The sequence below is a fragment of the Lepisma saccharinum genome, chromosome 8 (assembly GCF_977018435.1).
Source record: "Lepisma saccharinum chromosome 8, izLepSacc3.1, whole genome shotgun sequence".
Classification (NCBI taxonomy): domain Eukaryota; kingdom Metazoa; phylum Arthropoda; class Insecta; order Zygentoma; family Lepismatidae; genus Lepisma; species Lepisma saccharinum.
In genome coordinates, this window is record NC_139236.1 from 72,247,256 (window position 1) to 72,267,336 (window position 20,081).

Consider the following 20,081-nt stretch of genomic DNA (forward strand, 5'->3'; position numbering starts at 1 on the left):
GTAAGGCTTTGTTGATGTTGTACTGACTGAAATGTGGAATTCGCCAGATTTGATTGTCTGAATTGGAACATTGTTTTAAATATTTTTTTGTTACAATGGTGCAAATTGTTTATTCATCATTTGTTCAAATTCGCAGTCGTTAGCACAAGCTCTTTTTGTGAGAATTAGCCTACTTTAATCGCTAGCGCACTTTTATGTATAAACTGAAGTGCTAAATACAGTATAACTGTGCATTGTAAGAAGAAAATTTAAATAAGTTCACATCCATTGCCTATTTTAATGTCTTTTTTAAATTTTAGGGTGCCTTTTTAAGTGCCTATTTTCGTGCCTTTTCTTAGTTTATGGTGCTTTTTAAGTGCCCATTTTCATCATTTTGGTGCCTATTTGACTGCCTATTTCAGAGGTTTTTAGTGCCTTAAATACGCGCCCTACTAATGACTCAGTCGGGAAAGTGATCGTATTGAGCTCCTAGATGCTAGGTGAGCATTGCTCGAATACTTAACGCGCCCCGAGTGAAGCATTCTGTATGCAGCACATTTGCTATGGTCGCTGCTTTACTCTTTCCAAAATGGAGGACATTTACCGATTTCTAAAAAATCCGCCCGGACGCCGGACAGACACCTAAAAAGGAGGACATGTCCGGATAAAAGAGGACGTCTGGTCACCCTACCTTTAACTCGTATAAATGATCAGCACAATGGAGGCAATAGTTCTACTAATTTGTATGCTGTAATTGGCACCCACAGAGAGTCTCCTATCCAATTGGAATGTGTAAAAAGTGCTTACTTATTATTAAATTTGTTCTATTTTATTCATTTCCCACTTCGTGTTTTTCTGTCTTTCTTTCTCTAGATTTTTCACATTCCTTCTTTCTACTCTCTCTATCAATCCTCTTTTCTTTGTTTCTTTTCTCTCTTTTTTGTTTTCATTATCCCCTGCATCTTCTTTTCTTTGTTTTTTCTTTCTCGCTTTTATTTCTATTCCCTTCCCACTCTAGTCTCTCTGTCATTCTTCTACTTCTCCTTTTTCTCTTTGCTTCCATCTTCCCAGTGACATGCCCAATGAGGGGTTCGTGCCCTCACCCTTCTGGCCTGTTATTCCTAAAACAACGTCAAATGCTGGAAAACATGGCCAAATGTAGGAATGGCTACTTGAGAAAAAAAAAAGAAGACAACCCACTTTTCGAAAATCGTTGTTACGCCACTGTATCTTACAACGATACATAAAAATGACTTCAATATAGGTTTATCCCACTTCGGGATACAACCTTTGTATTTTGACCCCCTTGGAAAACTTTCTCCAAACACCCATGCACACTTTCTCTAACAGTGAATGATTATACGAGGGTCACTATTTAAATTTTGAGCCTAACAATGAAAAAACAGGAATTTGGCATTGAAAACTGCTTTATTGTTTTTCGAAGTATTCTCCTTTATGGTCAATACACTTTTGCAATCGTTCGAACCATTTGTCAAAGCAGTTTTTCCAATCTTCATGAGACACCCCCATAATATGGTTTTTGAAAGCATCAACGGCGTCTTCCGCCGACGAAAATCGTTGTCCACGCAATTTATTCTTGACATTCGGGAACATGAAGAAGTCATTGGGTGCCAAATCAGGACTGTACGGCGGATGACCCATCAATTCGATTTTTTGACTGTTCATAAAGTCGGTTGTTAGACGAGATGTGTGACAGCTGGCATTGTCTTGATGAAGAATGATCCGACAGCGTTTGTTTGTTTTCCGTATTTGACCGAAGACCTCAGGCAAACAAATTGTTGTGTACCATTCAGAGTTGACCGTTCTACGTTCCTCTAAAGGCAGAGTTGCAACATGACCAGTTTTCCCGAAAAAACAGGCGACCATTTGTTTCGATGTGCTTCGAGCGCGAACAACTTTTGTTGGATTGGGTTCATCTTGAAACACCCATACAGTCGACTGCTGTTTACGTTCCGGCTCATATGCATATATCCATGATTCGTCACCTGTTACAATCTTATATACGTCTTTTGAAGTACCACGATTGTATTTATTGAACATTTGTTTGCACCAATTGACGCGAGCGTCTTTTTGAGTATTTTTTCCTGGTATTTTAATAAAATCTAAATAAAAAATTCTGATTTTCTGTGACATCTTACCATGCTACTTCAGCTATAGGAACATGTATAAATACATTTCTTACAATTTATTTTAAATTATATTATTTATGTTTTTTTTAACAATACCCCTCCTTTCCATGTGTGGGGTCATTTTGACCCCAGCCTAAAAAGAGCAGGAAAACATTCATAAATGGAAATTGATCCTACATATTATGTTCAATGATGCTCAAACTAAACGCAATCATCTCAAGGTCAACCACCCACCCTGTCATGACTCACTGCAAAGTGCGCATGCGCACATGTATTTGGCGCGGATCGAGGAGAAACAAGCCACCAGTTATTGTGTAATGAGGCGGCGTGTTAGTCGGTCGGTATTTCTACAGTTCGTCGTTTAGATTTCATTGTTGCGTACGAAATGTTGCCGACAGCGTCTGGTAGGTCGTGGCATTGTGTTTGTGACCAGGTACTTTCTTAGTGCTGTTTTTTACCACTCTAAAAGCGTCTGAGTATTACATTGAAAGTGACACTGACAGTAATGACCACAAGAGGATTAACACTGAATAAAATTCACGAGCTGCTAGAAGAAGACGATGATGGTGTTGCCAGTTACACGGACAGCTTTGACGAAGAGGATGGTGTTACAGAAGTGGAAGAGATTCCAAAAAGAGAGCAGTGATGTTGAAACAGACATAAGTCCGTGAAGAGGATGATGCAACAGATGACCAAGAACCTTTCGGCATGATCTCAAAGAATGGAATTCAGTGAAAAAGCAAGCCGTCAAGATCTTATCAGACTGTTGCACACAACATCATACGAGAACCATCAGGTCTGCCGCGGTCTGTAGTCTTCACGTCACCAAAAGAAAGCTTCCGACTTGTTCATTTCCTCAAAAATTTTGGAGGAAATTGTACAGTGCACGAATTTAGAGGGAAGAAGAGGAGCAGTGAAATCTGGTAAAAAGTGGACTGATCTAACATTGGAAGAGCTTCGGGGTTTCATTGGAATCCTCCTTATCGCGGGAACTATTCCTGTTCGTGAGCTTTTTCTCAACAAATTCTCCAACCCGAAGTACAAAGCAACCTTTGGAGTAAATCGTTTCGAAGACATCAGAAGACTGCTTTGATTTGATGACAAACGTACTCGCGCTGCACGTCTGGAGACTGATCACATGGCTACATTTCGATATATCTGGAGACTTTTTATCGAAAACTGTCGCAGAATCATTGTACCCAGCGCCTTTCTTACGATTGATGAACAGTTAGTGCTTTTCCGTGGGAGATGCAAGTTCGTGCAATACATGCCAAGTAAGCTTGCCAAAAAACGGCATCAAGATCTTCTGGTTGTGCGATGCTGATAACTTTTACGCCAAAGACGGTATAATCTACTTGGGACGACATCCAGGAGAGCCAGTTCAAAAGAACCTCACAAGCAACGTCTTGAAGAAACTGTGCTACACACTGCGGAACTCTGAAAGAAATATCACAACTGACCAATTTTTCACAAGTCATGACTAGGCTAAGGATATCCTGTTACAAAATGTAACCATTGTTGGAACAGTAAAGAAAAACAAACGTGAAATCCCACCTGCACTTACCAATATCAAGACAAGACAGCCTTGCACATCACAATTCGCCTTCCATGAAAATAAGACACTGGTAAGCTACGTGCCGAAGAAAAACAAGAATGTCATTCTACTCAGCACCATGCATCATGACATACACATTGATGATGATTCTAAGAAGAAGCCAGAAATCATAAAGTTTTACAACCAAACAAAGATTGGAGTGGACACCATGGATAAACTTGTTCAAACATACACATGCAGAAGACAGACACGTCGATTGCTAATGACCCTCTTCTATAATGTAATCAATGTAGGCGTTCTCAATGCATACACATGCTACTTGTCACAACATTCTGATTAGCATTCGGGAGTCAGTTACAGACACCGTATGTTCCTTATCGAGTTAGCGAATGAGTTGATTCTTCCTCACATGCGGGGGAGGTGCCAAAGCTTGAACCTGAAGAAACCAGTAACCGAGGCAATGAAACTTTGCGGCGTAGTAAGGCAGGCACAGAGACTGGAGGAAAGATCTTCAAAGAGAAGAGTAAGATGCCAGGTCTGCACAAGACAAGAGGACAGAAAGACGACGGAACGTTGCAGAGATGTGGGAAACCTGTGTGCAAAGTACACAGCAGTGTGATTGTGGTGTGCTCAGAATGCGAGTGAGGTGTATTTAATTGCCATGAGAGGTCTGCACATTCTTCTTTTTATTTCTTTCTTATTATATATATTTTTTAAATTTATTTGTTCTAGAAAAAAGAATATTTAGTGCTGTATTGTGTTATCTCTAAAATACTGTTTCTCAGGTCAACTGAAGTTTTGATAATTGCGAGCGAAGTGTAACTACCATTAATATGTAAAATAGTGAATTGTCAATACATTGTTATTTTTTTCTGGGGGGCTTAAATAATAATAAAAGGGTAATTGTTTCCTATGTTATATTCAGAGAAATTATTGATCAATAAACCATATTAGCTGAACTATTTACTCTGTCGTAATTATTTCAATGCATAATCGCATTGGGGTCAAATTGACCCCACATATATAAAGTTGTAAAAAAAAGTGTCATGCATCCGAGGGTTAAATTCGTTATACCAGCGTTTCACAGTGGCAAAGGATGGGGCTTCATCGCCAAATGTGGAAGTAAGTTGATCGATGCACTCTTGTCTTGATAATCCACGTCGAAAATCGTAAAAAATCATCGCACGAAAATGTTCACGAGTTAATTCCATTTTATTGTTGTCGCGCAATCTCCAAGGCAACATAAACAACACAAATGAAGCTATTGACAAAACATTTGAAGTACGTTATGGTCAATAATGCCAGACGATTGCGTGCAAACGTCAAAATATAAATAGTGACCCTCGTAGAAGGTGGAAATTAAGAATAGATTAATCCAGTCTGTTTACGTCTATTTCATGCACAGATAGACTGATTGAAACTGCTACTACCTGTTTAAAATAGGTTCCCAACCACTGGAATCACTCATTGATTAGAAGTCTGAGATCTGAGACTGTTGAGCACCAGTTCCGTCCCCCCCTCTTTATCTGCTGTTCTTGAAATGTGTTCGAAACAAAAAAAACACTAGGACTTGTGGTTTTTATCATCATATGCTATGCTTTGAAATTGTCATTTTGTGAAGGACTAATCAGCTGTATAAGGAACAGAGTGAGTTGAGTGAATAGTTCCGTTACAATCTCTACAATGAGAGTGAATAGGTCTATTCATCCATAAAATGATAAATGACAGGGAGATGTCAATGTTTAAGCACTATACAAGAGTCTTAGCATTAAATTAAAACTAGTGGTTTCAATTCTTGGACTTCCATTTGTTGATGGTGAGAGGTGGGGAAACATTTTGTAACATGTAAAATGGAATCAGTAGAAATTTCTTGTAACACATGTACAGTATCAATATAAACCATACCATGATTCGAACCCTGAACCTTCGGTAGCGAGATCATGAGTCGGCATGGACTGGACCTTGCAGTTAAAGCAGGGTGCAAAATCCCCCGTCCAATGATCTTGTCTTTAAATCCCCACCACCACCAAACTTTTCAGGGGGGGGAGAGTTTTTATTTTAACAAACACAAACAATTAGTTTGTTAGTCGAATATACTTTACTGGAATAATATCGAAAACATACGAAAAGAACGGACAACAAAGAGCCTCTTCTCTAAGGACACTGAACCAGCAATCCACAGAACACAGAAATTAGTCTTTGTTATTTCTTCTCCGTTTCTCATCTCATTTCGTCAGCTACCGCAAAGTATATAATACAGGGTTATCCATTTGGGTATGGATAAAATAAAACATTAATAGAAACGTAAATGTGATAGTAGGAAAATTTTCTTGTGTGAAACATGAGAGTTTTGCTGTAGTGTGTTGGCAACAATGAAGTTTGAACTGATTCGTGATTTTCTTGATCAACATTTCAATCGTCAATTGCTTGGCCTCCCAAATCCCCAGATTTAACCCCTCCAGACTTCTTCGTCCGGGGTTTCGTTAAAGACACTGTCTATTCACAAACCCATAGACATTGATGATTTGAAACTCAAAATCACACAGGCTTTCGACAGAATCACCCCAGAGATGTTACACCAGACGTAGAATGAATTGAATCGCCGTTATGAGTTGTGCAGAGTTTGCAATGGAGGTAATGTAGGAAACTGAAAACTGTACCAAACTGTTAGTAGTGTATAAAAATAAAAACTATCACCCTTCAGTCTTTTGTATACAATATTTCAGGTAATTACATTTGACCAACAAAATTTCACATCCATTTTATTTTATCCATATCCAAACGGATCACCCTGTATATTAAATTAATAAAACACGTAATATCATTTAGATGTGAATTTTATACAGGAAACTGTTATCTTCATAATGTGTCTTATTTTTTCCCCTCCCCTCCTTAGTCACGCAAATCAGTGTTCATAATATTAGTAGTAGGCTGTATTAAAATCTTCAATTTGCAATCGAATTTTGAATGAAGGGCAGTCGATATAATGTACAGTATATTTTATAATACAATTTGATTATTTAATAATTGACACATATTTAATGACACACACATTATATGTATATATGTGTGTGTGTGTGTGTGTGTGTGTGTGTGCGCGCGCGCCCGCCTGTCTGTCTGTCTGTGTGTGCTCCTCCCTCTCCACACCAATCTGCACCCTGGTAAAGTGGAATCCTCAGAAGCGTGAAATGTGCCCACACAGCAAATCGAACCTGGACCCTTGTTTACCATGCGGTAGCGTTAGCCACTACACCGTCGGAGAGGAACTCCACCAGGGATTCGCGCCTCGCACAAAAGGCAGGAACTTCCGTGAAGCAGGAGTGACTCGACTTTCGCGACGAGGATCTACTTGATAACGACAAATTCAGTTGTAAATGTCACACGCGTGCTCCAAAAGATAAATTTCAGTATACGCAAATGTGCATGATGACCAACAGGTGAATCACTTTCTTAATACAATTAATTACTCTAAGAATTGGCAACTTAACCTCTAAACGAAACGTCAAACGGTTCAACTTACTTAGAAGCGGCTATCCGTAAGTTTCTTGGAGTCTTATCTACAAACCAGATTTCATAATTTTATTTCCGTTCCTTTTGGTTCAGATAGTGGCATGGACAGCCAGTGCTATTTCCTTCTTTCCACGCAGTTCGCCTTCTTCGACTTCACACATTGTGATCACGCTACAATTATATACGAATAGCAACATACGTTCTCGATAGATAAGATTACCGTAGGGGCTTTTATTATTTTTAAATATTATTTCAGAAGAGAACAGGGAACATTTATAAATACTGGTCGGCAGAGCCGTAGCTGGGACGGGGACGAGGGGGGTCTCGCCTCTCGCCCCTCTCCCTGAGGCAAAGTGTGCTGTGAAAGTATTGGCGCTCTATCAAGTTAATAATATTGCCAGTTTTCAAATAATTAAATTTTCTTGATCGCAGTGCAAGCGTTTTCCAACGGTCATATCAAATTTTCCTTTACTGACAAATAATTAATGATTAGGCCTTGTTCGTGATAATCAGTGGCGAAGAGTGACATTTTTACGTAGTCATCGCAAGACTTGCCAAACGTCAGGGTCAATCTTTCAACCGTGGAGGGGGAGGGGGGATTTCTACATTGATAATGTTGATAACAGTGTTCGTACAGACATGTGACGTAGAGATGGCCAAATTCATTTTATTCTACGTTGTATATGGTCGTAAAATAAGGAAGACCAAACTTTCTTAAATTCTACCCGAAAATGGAAAAATTGTTAAACGTCTCTCTCCGAAATCCGGGTAGTGAAAGTAAGATATGTTAGGGAAAAGGTTCTGTCTAAGTAAGTATGTCTGTCACCTCGAGAACAAAAATCTTGATCAGTCTTATCATTCGTAAGCATAGTAAACACAAAACAACATTGAAGTACTTCGTGTTTTGTAAAGTAAGAACATTATTTTCTGAAAACGATATTTGAACCGCAGGATCAAAAGGGAAAAAAAAATTGAAAAGGAGAAATACTGTGAAGGAAATACAATGGATCCAGAACTGCTTCCCTTCCCCCCAGCTCTTTCTAGTACTAACCGTGGGGAAACACTTAAAGCATGCCGTGTTTGTAAACAAGGGGCTGAAAAAAGGCCTCTTATGACCAGACCTTCAAGAGCCGCCTGACACCATTGCACAACAGGAAACGTAGCGGGATGGTTAGGCACGGGGGGTAGAACTGGGCTTTCCTTTCGATAAGCTAAACTTAGCGAATCTCTTGCGTATTTCTAACTGTTTCATGGCGTCGAGTGACTAATTTCGCTCAAATATGCGAGTATTCTGACATATTTTTTACTATTTCTCTAAAATATTTTAAAAGCATGCTTTATTATTATTTTGCTTTGTCTTCGCCGCATCTCCCGATGACCGGACACTTCGCCTCTGGTGATAGTGTTACGCGGGGTATTGAGTAGTAACTTGATAGTATGTGTAGGGGAATAACGAAAACTTAAAATCTCGAATTTGGCGTTGTGATAGTGATTATGAAAGAATATACTATGCGAAGTGTTGCACTTGGTTAGTAATGTGAATTATAAAATCATACGTGGTCTTGGTGATTTTTTGTATTTAAAGCATCATTTTTACAATGTTTTTCTCTTAGTAATACTATTATATTAACGATTCTGTTTGTAATTGCACACAATATATAGACACTTAGAAATACTGCAGATAACTTACCTGTGGTAATGCATTGTACCCCTATATCATACAGATAAGGAGAAACAAAAGTATTTCAACGCTGCGACGCCAAGGGTCCCGGGCTCGAATCCCGCTCGGGCTTGGTTGTTTGTGAATGTCCATTCATCATTTCATCACTCGTCCCCATCTTCGCAAATTAGCTAAGAGGCACAAAACGCGAAGTAAAATAAACTAAATCAATCAATCAATAGTATTTCAAACTTTTGTTACAGGACAATATTGTCTTAGAAAGCGAGCTTTTCTAGAATTAAAAGGCAAAAGAGTTTTGTTGTAGAACACGGCACCCACTTGAGACAAGACTTGTATTATTTTTGCTGTGGATTCCACGGTTTGAGGGTAGCTGTTTGCAAGAGAATTTTAAATGGGAGTGTAAACTAGAGAAATGAGAACATTAGCCCAAGCGGGGTGTGGGCGAATTTGACGCAAGAGGCTCCTAATTCTTTTCCTGTCCCGGATGCTGAAATCTCTAGCTACGGCTCCGTCGAAGATTATCGTTTAAGAAAGATTCTTGCACCAACTATCCATATGAACTTACTGTATGAATTTATTTCACCAATGGTCCCTTATAGATTATCCTGCATCAAAGGCCACGTTACGCTAGTGACAACATCGAAAGTTAAGTAATTTTTGTAAGATTTTGCGTCACTTCCATTTTGGCTAATCTCGTCGCTGAAGGTAAATGATGATTAGTAATTACATGAAGTAATTATTGTACATGAATTGATAAAGGTTCACTCACAAATGAACATCCATGCCAGGAACCATCCGTATCAAGATCGCGAATCGACAAATCAACAGACTTAGCCACCGAGGCATCTACAAAAACTTTAGTTGCTATGTGTAGCGTTTGTGATTGTTACTACTGTTTCCAGAAAATCGTAGCCTAAAATGTTCGTTTTTCGAGAGAAACCAGTATGATTCTGGATATCCACTCGTATTAATCGTGCTGAGATAGTACCTATCGAAGCCTTCGAACGAGTCAAGAAAAGTTTCGTTTTTAATTCACAATTCACCATAGGCCAACATTGGCGATGTGTGGTTGCTTGCTTGTGATGAAATAGATAGGGTACAAACCATAATATTCACGCCTTTCGCGATATGCAGGAACATTTCTACGTATTTCTGTCGACGTCGTCGGTTTTCAAAGGCAGATCCGACTGCGGTATCACTGACAGACAATTCAATACAGGTAAAAGAATAGAAGCGAAAAACCAAACGACATCAGAGTTGGATGGGTAGTTCAGTTCGTAGTACGTAGTACGGTATGCCAAAGACCCCAGATTCGAGTCCTGGTCGAGCCTGAATTTTTCTCTGAAATTTCTACGCAATTGCAGCGAAGTTCCGGAATAATTATGTGAAGAAATTGGATTAAGTATTCGTTCGTTTGATTGCAGTGACGCTTCGTGTGGTTCTCGCGCTCCTCAGAAATCTACATTAAGGCGAGGAGGGACAATTTCCCCTTGGTCTTTCTCGCTGGGGCAGCTGCTGATCACTGTTGCCAACTTCGCTCTTTTGGAGCCAAATCTGGCTCTTTCGTGCACTCGTTTGACTGTGAACTGTGGCACCCGCCCTCTGCCCCACTATGATGCCACCACCGGCTCCGGCCCAAAAATACCAACTTTTGCCATGAGTGTACATTTTGCACGTGACGTGATATTCGTATAGCTATAGGCTGCGTCACCCACCTTTTGTTTCCTCCCCATGTATTTTTATATATAGCGCTGTGGCTAAGATGAAGATGACAATTTTGTTATCCGGGAACCCTTTATTTTCGATTTTATATTAACATCATTGGATTATTGAGATGGGTGATGCCGCCAAATCTAGGCGGTGAAAACTAAGAAAGAATAAATTGCCATCACTTTAAAGCTAACGGTAATAGCAGCACCCCTACCCCTACGACAACTAAAATTACCCTAGTAGGCACTTTATGCAGCCTTCGTTAATCTAGCTCCTTGAAAGTCCTCTTTAGCTATATTAATGGTGAAATTTAGCTCTATTATGCACATCAGGTTTGGCAACACTGCCAGGATGGCCGTGGGAGGCAAGGAGAAATGCACTAGGCTTATGGGACCATTATTTTATTCGTTCTCTCGGGAATATCAAACATCCGATGACGTAGAAAAGTACATGGACGGAAAAAGGACACGTAGAACTATGTCATAGCAGTAGGAAAAGTCGAAACTCCCATTTGATGAGCCGTAACTTGAAGTTGAAGTTCATGTCCCATAAGGAATACATGGGATTCGGTAAATACTAATTCATCATATTTTTCAAAAATCGTATAAGGCTTAATAATCAACTTAGGAAACCGCTTCCACTTGCCACATGGGGAGAAATTCATACTCTTCATTTCTGCCGGAGATCTTTTTAGTAGCATTGCTCATTCCGACGATATTGGAATAAATGCATGCCTGGTGCGTAATTGTCCCTCTTCGCGGAGGGACCTTTCAGACCGAAGCGACATATTATGTCACTTGGAAACGAACCTTCAAAAATAAATGCAACCTTTCGCAACAAGCCATGCTGCACGCGCTACTTGTTGCCTCCGTGTCATTTAGACGACCGTTTTCTCAATAGCATGCATAGTAAATGGTTTTATATATATATATATATATATATATTACAGATTGAAGGTGCGCTTGTCGCTTTGCACAGTGATCCAGAATGCGAAAAAAGTCGGCAAAAATAGAAATTTGGACTTTTCGGTAAGGGGATAAAACGTTACCACTTCTGTAAACAACTAAATGGGGCATGAAACTGCCATAAAATGTTTTCTCTAAATTTATTATTTGTTCTTGTTTTCGGGCCTCAAAATGGCGGTTCGTGAAAATGGAATTTTCGGGCTATATTTTGTACTTAGTTTTAAGACTTGTTGTACCAATTATTTTTTTCGCCGGACAACATAATTGTGCTAGGTAGACTCACAACTTCCCAGTAATGGACAGAAAAAGAACATATTTGAATTACAATAAAATATAATGTTTTGTTTTTTACTTGAAAATACAAAAGTTATCTTGAGTAAACATAGCTTTCGCCGCTATTTGCCACAACGATTTATGTCTAAATCAAAGGATATTGTGGAAACGGCACGGGAGAAAAGTTTTGCTACTTTTTGCTAGTTTTGACAAATTTAGCTTATTTGTGAACGTGTGCTCCGTTGTTAATGGGTCAGCTGGCAACCCTGAATCAAACGTGGTCACGTGTGCGCAGCTAGGGGAATAAATCGTCTCCGATTTCGCTATCAGCTGATGCTTAATACATATAGAAGTAGAGCAGTGTAACAGAAATTTGTTCAAACGTCCCCAACAACCCCTAACATCTCCAAAAACCTTCAACATCCTCCCTAAAATTTTCCCCAAATACTCGGCTGTGTAAATATTACCCAGAAGCAAAATTACTTCGTAAATCCGAGTTATAATTACATTAAAGCATTTGATTAACAATACCTTTATTGGTTAAACTAATTGTATTAATTTTGAACATCTTTATTGTATTTCACAATTGATAAAAATGAGAGAAAATATCATGTTTAAATACCAAGCTGAAACGCAGGAGCGCACGTGTGGGTGAAATTTACACAAGCAATGTTTCTACGGCCCTTTGAGGGCAACTAACGAAGCCTCATAGCTGATTCAAGGTCATGACATTCCAAAGTGTTTACTGGAAAGGTATACTGAGAAGGGTCGCCTCAGGCACATTCATTGGTAAAGATGAAAGAAATATTAAAAAAAATAATTGGGTCATTTTTACCCATTCACGTGTCCTTGTGGGTTAATGGTGATGGTGTGTCATGGAAATCTGATGAAGATGGAGATTATCAGATTAATCATTTGTTTCATTCGCGTTACATTCTATACATTTTAAAAATATCGCTTAAGATTGTGTCAAGACCTTTAGTGTTGATGTGTCAAAGTATTTTAAGGATATGAAAACTGTTGCCGAAAAGAAGATAATTTTCTTAAAATTAATTTCAGTTGACTTTTAAAAAGTGTTTGTAGTTGCTTTTTCTTCACTCTATGCAATCTTAAAAGCAGATTATCACTTTTGAAGAAAGTAGCGACAGAAATAATAGGTGATAAACTGAATTCATTTTAACGATACTTCTCACATTTATTATTATTATTATTATTTTATTACTATCATTATAATCCTTATTTTCATTTTTTTTGTTATTATTTAATCTATTTCTTGAAATGAATTTCGGTTTCCAAGTGTATTGTTTAGTTTTACTGTGGTTTCGAGTGTGTATTGAAATAAGTCAAAATTATACTTTTTGTATAAAAATCAAAATAATCAATCTCATGTGAATTCTGTGTGAATTATTCCTTAAAATTCCTAATCTTACACGTTTGTATTGATTTAGGGGTCAAATAGCGAGCTCCTGATTTTTGCCGATTTTTTTCGCATTCCGGATCACTGTGCTTTAGTGTGAAGCCTCCATGTCGCTTCTGTCTGAAAGCTGCCTCAGTGTGACCCTTCTAGATAGGCAGCCCAAATTACTCTTCTTATATGCGGAGTTGCCTACATCTGAGGATGCATTTGACATGTATGATTAAAAATTATGAATACTCGAGTTTGGACTCCAATTAAAAATTAGCCAGTAGACCTACAAAAACACGAGTTACATCAAAGTTTAGCTTATTCAGTTCTGCGTTAATCTATGGTTATTTTTTTTCTTTCTTCGAGAATGCCTTCCATTTTTATCCTCGTCAGGTCCAAACGACCGCTCTCTTCAAAATTCTATAAATAAAAAAAATTGTGGTCCGATTGTGATGAAATTTAAATACAGTGCAGATAGAACGGTTTTGCCAAAGAACTTGAAAACAAGACCAAAATTATATTTGTATGACTATCCAACTATCTTTCTTCGAGAATGCCTTCCATTTTTATCCTCGTCAGGTCCAAACGACCGCTCTCTTCAAAATTCTATAAATAAAAAAAATTGTGGTCCGATTGTGATGAAATTTAAATACAGTGCAGATAGAACGGTTTTGCCAAAGAACTTGAAAACAAGACCAAAATTATATTTGTATGACTATCCAATTGTGCCAATACTAAGAAAAAGTTGTTTCACAAAACAACTTGAAAAAGTCTGAAAATTAAGAATTGAATTTACAACCTTTCTACCTGCACTGTATTTAAATTTCATCTTGATCGGACCACAAGTTTATTATTTATATAATTTTGAAAACACACACAAAAAAAGACCCAACACTTTTACAACGACTTTTACAATTCCAGCCCCATCCGAAAAAATCCTGCGTAGGTGAGTTCTTGAAAGCACTTGTTATATACGCATATATCATAAGGCAACCTCTGTGTACGAAAAATATATGTTTAGGTTGTCATTTTAAAGATAAGTTCAATTTTTACTCTTTTTCTCATATTTTATTTAAATTGACTTGTTATGAGAATCACGCCTTCAATTACAATTTTCTGTGTCTGTAAGAAGGTTTTACGGTTTCTTGTTTAGAGAATTTGACAACTTGTACTTTTAGAAACTTCTATGCATACCTTTCGTCTCCATGTGCTCTTTGCGTTGTGTAACAAATAAAACGTTTCAATTTCAAATTAACTGCAGGATCGATGACTACAATTGTGCACAATTTATAGCTGAAAGAGCAGTCGTACTCTTTCAACAATAAATGGCTCGCTTCAAGCTTTAAACAGACTCAGGCCTTTATACATTAACTGTAATAAAATAAATTCCGTTATACACAAATGTATGAAAATCCAGTGATATTAGAACTCACCTTTCTGCAAATGTGGCAACTGTCCTTACAATCGTCACACAATAAACTTATCTCACCTTGCAAGGTTTCACTTTTATCTCTTAACATTTTCTTTTTCAGTTGAGAAAGATCAACCACAGAATGATAACGAATGCAGATAAATGTTTAATTGATATGAAGGAATGATTTCTTTACAACCAGTGTGTTTGTTTCTGGACGGCAAACATCGGAAAAATGATAACGAGTTTATTATCAGTAGTATTATTGTAAATTTTGCGACAATCAGCTACCACTGTTGTGCTAGCGTTAGGGAGATTATATTATAAGACAGAAGGTCTTGTCCCGAGACAACCTGCCAGTGAGTTGTCCACGTGCTATTATTGCCAGATACTTGTTGCAAACATACCGACGGAATGTGCTGGTGCACGAGTCCTTCATAAGGGCAAGGATGTAACATCAATGAGCTATTCAATTCAAGTAATGGGCTCCTCGATGCCGTAGCGGTAACATCCTCGCATTGTAATCAAGATGTTTCGGGCTCGATACTCCGTGGAGGCACACAATGGTTCGGAACCCACTTTCATTTCCGATTAGCCTATCTGTGCATAAGGCGGAGTTAAAAACTCAAACGGAGTTGATTAAGCTCTAGAGAGCAAATTATTTTCTGTTCAACATCTGAAATACCTGTTCCCTTCGTGTCCGTTGCCTTCTCCTTCCCACCGTTGGCGCCCAAATGTTATTCTCATCTTAAAGGAAGCGGCAATTTCTGGCACGCAGAGAACAAAGCACATGCTGTCTCCATCGCTCCATGAAGTTCTGTCCACCGACGATGCAACATCGAGTGGCGGTAACTGCTTCAACTTCTGGCCTATAAACTCTGTAATGCCGAGCGGTTTTAGGGTGGCAAGTGATCGGTGCAGCAAGTCCTGTCGCCGCTGTTATTTTTCCCGAGTATCTTCGCAATTGTCTTCACAATTCAATACAGTGGCGTATCCTGAAAATTTGACCTGGTTTTCCGCAACAATTCTTATTTGTTTGCTACATATTTATAATAGTACATCCCATCTAGATTAATTCGATGTAATAGGAATAAAACAATGCAAGTAAAATGAAGACAGAAATGCGACAACTACAAATTTACGTAAAATTAGACCTGGATTTTCCTTCATGTAGCAACACTGTTTGCAGCGGTGCAGGGGCGGCGCCAGGAGGGGTGCGAAGGGTAGCACACATCTTAATTTTTTTCCGCACCCCTTTTCAAATCTTATTTTCAACCTAATACATTCCGTTATGCTATTAAAACAATGTCGTCACTGTAGAATGTTAGGTATTGGAGTGATACCGCTATTATTGTATTCAACAAGCAATTTATTCGTCCTGAAAGAGAAATCGTATTTACTTCCCTGTAGTGGCGGCGATCTATACAAATATGAGCGGCATAGGCGTGAGCAAGGGGGGTCAATTGCCCCCCTCATCATGGACGTCCGCAGATTTTTTCCATGGAGGGAGAAGGATGTTACCCCGATAATAGTGTTGCCCCCTAAAAAAAAAACCACTTGAATTTGAAATTATCGCATTAATGTAAATTACTATCACTGAAATCAAATGATACGTGTGAAATATATAATTTTAAGTTGCCATTCGATTTGTAAGGAGGGGGTGTGGCCATTCTTGACCCCCCTTCCAGACGTCTATGTCCCTACATTATTATACTTTCACCTAGAAATTTAGTGTAGAGGAATCTTATCGCCGTTATTAAACGATATTATACTATTATTGCTCCTCCCCAAACTTGGACGGTTCTAGGTGGGCAAACATTGAGATAAAAGAAAGCAAGGCTAGTAGAATCTCAGAGTAGCAGGACAAATATATACTCAAGATGGAATTTGTTTTCACGTCTTTCTTGCATTATTTATTTCAGACGGCCAAGAGCACCTGCAGGGGGCACATAGGGGCAATTGCCCTCCCTTGATATCAAATTTTGTACAAATGAAAATACATTTCTTAAAATTTTCTCGCTCGCTTCGCTCGCATTCTCTGCTTTTCTTACAGTCTTTTCAAGTTTCAGAGCCCTAGCTAGGGGTGGCGGGAGTTGGCCCTGGGCGCCGAAATGATAAAAATGTAAAAGAATGATATGGCGGCTCATGAAATTTTTTGTGCCGCCGCAGCTGCACCGGTGGAACTGGCTCCGCAAGCCGCCCACATTCCTTCGACTCCCTCGTTTTCCCCGCATACAATCTAGGAGGAACGTACGTAAATCAGTCTTCAAATTATTTAAATAATTTACATAATATCTGGTTTAGAAGCTTGTTTTAATAGTTTGCGTAATATATACGTATAATGAGCAATTACTCGTATATTAAAGCTAACTCTATAAAATTACATGAAAAAAGTTGGTTTACTGGCGGTAAACGCGGTAACATGGAGAATAAGCTACTTTCACAATGCATGGTAACACCGAAATACTGAAAATCAGACTTGAGATCACTGACACCAAAGGCGAGAGATGGAACCTCCCTAATGGCGTGGTGGTAACGTCATCACCTTATAATCAACTGGTCCCGGGTCGATACCCGGTGGAGACACATTGCACAGTGATTCGGATCCCAATTTAAACTAGATCCAGTCTCGGTTAGCCTAACTGTGCATACAACGGACTTTAAACATGAAATCATACTGAAACCAAAGGCAGTTGCGTAAATTTTGCCCAACTGGCCAACTCAGGGTGTCGCCAGATAATACCAACACTAGTTAGTAAATGACGTCAAAGAACACTTTTCTTAACGAATTTTGCTTGCGAACAGCTCATTCTGACGCTACAAGCTCTCGAAAGTCGGAAATTTTTATAGTGTATATATGCATCCATGCAGATCAAGTGTGCAATTTCCTCTGCAACTTCTTTTTCTGTCCCGATATCAATATTTTTAGTACCTTACGAACATGTGTAACCATTCTAAAGAAGTGCTCCTTCGTTAGTGTAGATACCTTTTCACAAACAACACACATTTTTTCATCTTTGATGCAAAAGGACTACTTGAAGTGGAAATTCCTATCTGGCGATATTTGTATGGGTCAATATAAAGACAATGCAGTAGGCGAAAGGAGGTAGTGGGGATGATTATGGAAATCATTCTGCTTTATGAAAATTTTCGGAACTGGGCGATCGCACCCCTCCCTCCCACACACACGCACACACTCTCTCTCTCTCTCTGTCTTTGAGCTCTGTGCAAAAAGTATGGACAAGGTAAATAAATAAATACATGCGTCATTTATACTGCGTTGCTCTTATTGTATAATACTCTTTCCCACGCTACACTATCATTTTTAATATTTTGTAAAGTGAAAAATGAAAATCACGAATCTGAGCTGTATAGTGTGGTTGCATGCATAGAAGATAAAATTGATAATTTTCGAAGTCTCGTAGCATTGAAATAAGACCCCAACTAGCAAAACGTTTTGAGAAAAGTTGTTTGCCGTAATATCGTCTATATGCTTTGCAAGATTGTCGGTGTTGTGCAGTGGCATCCTATATAATACAGAGGTTGTTCCCTTTATATCCGACCATTGTCGATTCGGTGCTGCCACCTGGCGTATCAAGCTGGAACTATGGGTCTGCTGGCGGGAGCAGTGTTGTGTCTGACCTTGTAGGTGCGTGAGTGTTGGTAGTGAATGCTATCAAATGGCGCCGAAAATCAACCGGTATTGGGAGGGTTACGTAATGGCCCTTTTCCATGCTAAGTTTTCATACGTACGCATTGTGAAACAGTGTCGGGAGAATGGGTTAACACTTGGGGTGACTACTGCGAAAGCTATTGTGGCCCGTTACACACAACAGGCTCTCCTTGCGATACATTCATCCACGAAAACCACCAGGATAAGGGCTGCAAGCAAAGTGTCACCCGTAGTGCTAAGGGGGATCCATCGATTGGCGTGCCAAGAAAATCCCCCGACTCAACGTGATATGGCCCACAGAATTCACCTCGCACCGTCAACTGTGAACAAAACAATTCGCAAGCGCCTCAGGTTCAAGTGTGTGCGGAAGGCCCGTGTACACCACCTTCTACCGCGTCACATTGCCGAACGTAAGACGAACTGCAGGAAACTGTATGAAAAGTACCTGGCAGGTTCCAAATGGAAGAAAGTTGTCACAATGGATGAATCATATGTCCATCTCACTGCTGGTGGTCACATTCGGGCGATCACATACCATGACATTGACGGCAAGGAGCACAGCAACTTTGTTCGTCAGTGCAGGGAAAGTTTCCCTCGTGGCTATATGGTTGTGACGGGATTCGGATATGAGGGTAAGTTGATGATATGCAACATCGCCACCCACGCACCCTGGATGGTCTATGGAAAGTTTGCAGGGAGGAGTGGGACAAAATTCCCATGCCTGTCCTGCGCTGGAGCTTGCTGCAATGGAAACTGCGATGCCGGGCGATAGTCCACAATGCTGGGGGTCCAATAGAACATGATCGGTGATGGCGGCGCGGTATCTCTTAAGGTGAGTACTCGTCAAAAATGGTCAGATATAAAGCGAATAACCTCTGTATAATTGCAAAATTAATTGCTCGTGCTAATCCTTTTCACTGATTGAACTGTCAACCCCTCTTATTCATAGTACAACCTGGAAAAGCCCCATTGCAGGTTAACAAGGTTCTGGTAGAACCTTACAAATACTAAATGCTCCTGTACAAGCATGTAATGTTAATTGGGCATTGTTCATTCTCTTGTCTTGAGTTGAACCTTTTCTTCTACTTTGGCCAATGGTTTGGATTGAACCTACAGTGGACCTGCTACTTTTGTTACAAATCTGGTGCACTAACCAACTACCCCACTCTTGTAATTAAGGGGTCCCGGGTTCAATACCTGGTGGAGGCACATAGTGGTTCAGATCCCACTTTAAACTGTAGGCCCAGTCCCGATTAGCCATTCTGTGCATAAAGTGGACTTAAAACAACTCAATTCAATTCAACTACTCCACTGCATCCTCTGGAATTCTATACTACACTTTGCTCCATTAAGTTATTTCCCAAGGAGGGAGGACAATAACTGCTTCAATACCATGCTGGGGTGGCACTCCTGATTTTGTACCATGACTATGAAAACTGTTGCTTGGATCTTTCTCCATTTCGAATTGATTCCTTTTGTAACTGTTATGTTGTTCCACTATTTTCTGTGCGATTCATTCAATTCTTTTTTTATAGCTATTTTTTATCTTTCTCTCATTTTTGTGTATCCGTTTCTTGTGTTCATCTATCCTCTTCTCTAGAGATTCTCCTATGCAAGCTCATTTATATTCACATGGTATGTTGCATATGCAGGTTCCAGGGGTGTAAGAGGGCGAAACTTTCTGAAGACACCCAAATGTAACCTATCTTCCACGTACACCCTGGACTGCATTTTGTGGACTAACAAGGCTCGAGCATCTGGACTCTCGG

At 39.4% G+C, this 20,081-nt stretch overlaps 1 protein-coding gene across 1 annotated transcript in view; it reads right to left on the bottom strand.

Annotated features, from left to right (window-relative positions):
- Positions 1–14,722, bottom strand: part of LOC145991130 (phospholipase D1-like) — a 57,787-nt gene extending 43,065 nt beyond the window's left edge. The window contains exon 1 of the mRNA XM_083126900.1: positions 14,662–14,722. The gene's annotated coding sequence lies outside the window, so the exon portion shown is untranslated. The remainder of the gene's footprint in view (positions 1–14,661) is intronic.
- Between the last annotated feature and the right edge of the window lie 5,359 nt (positions 14,723–20,081).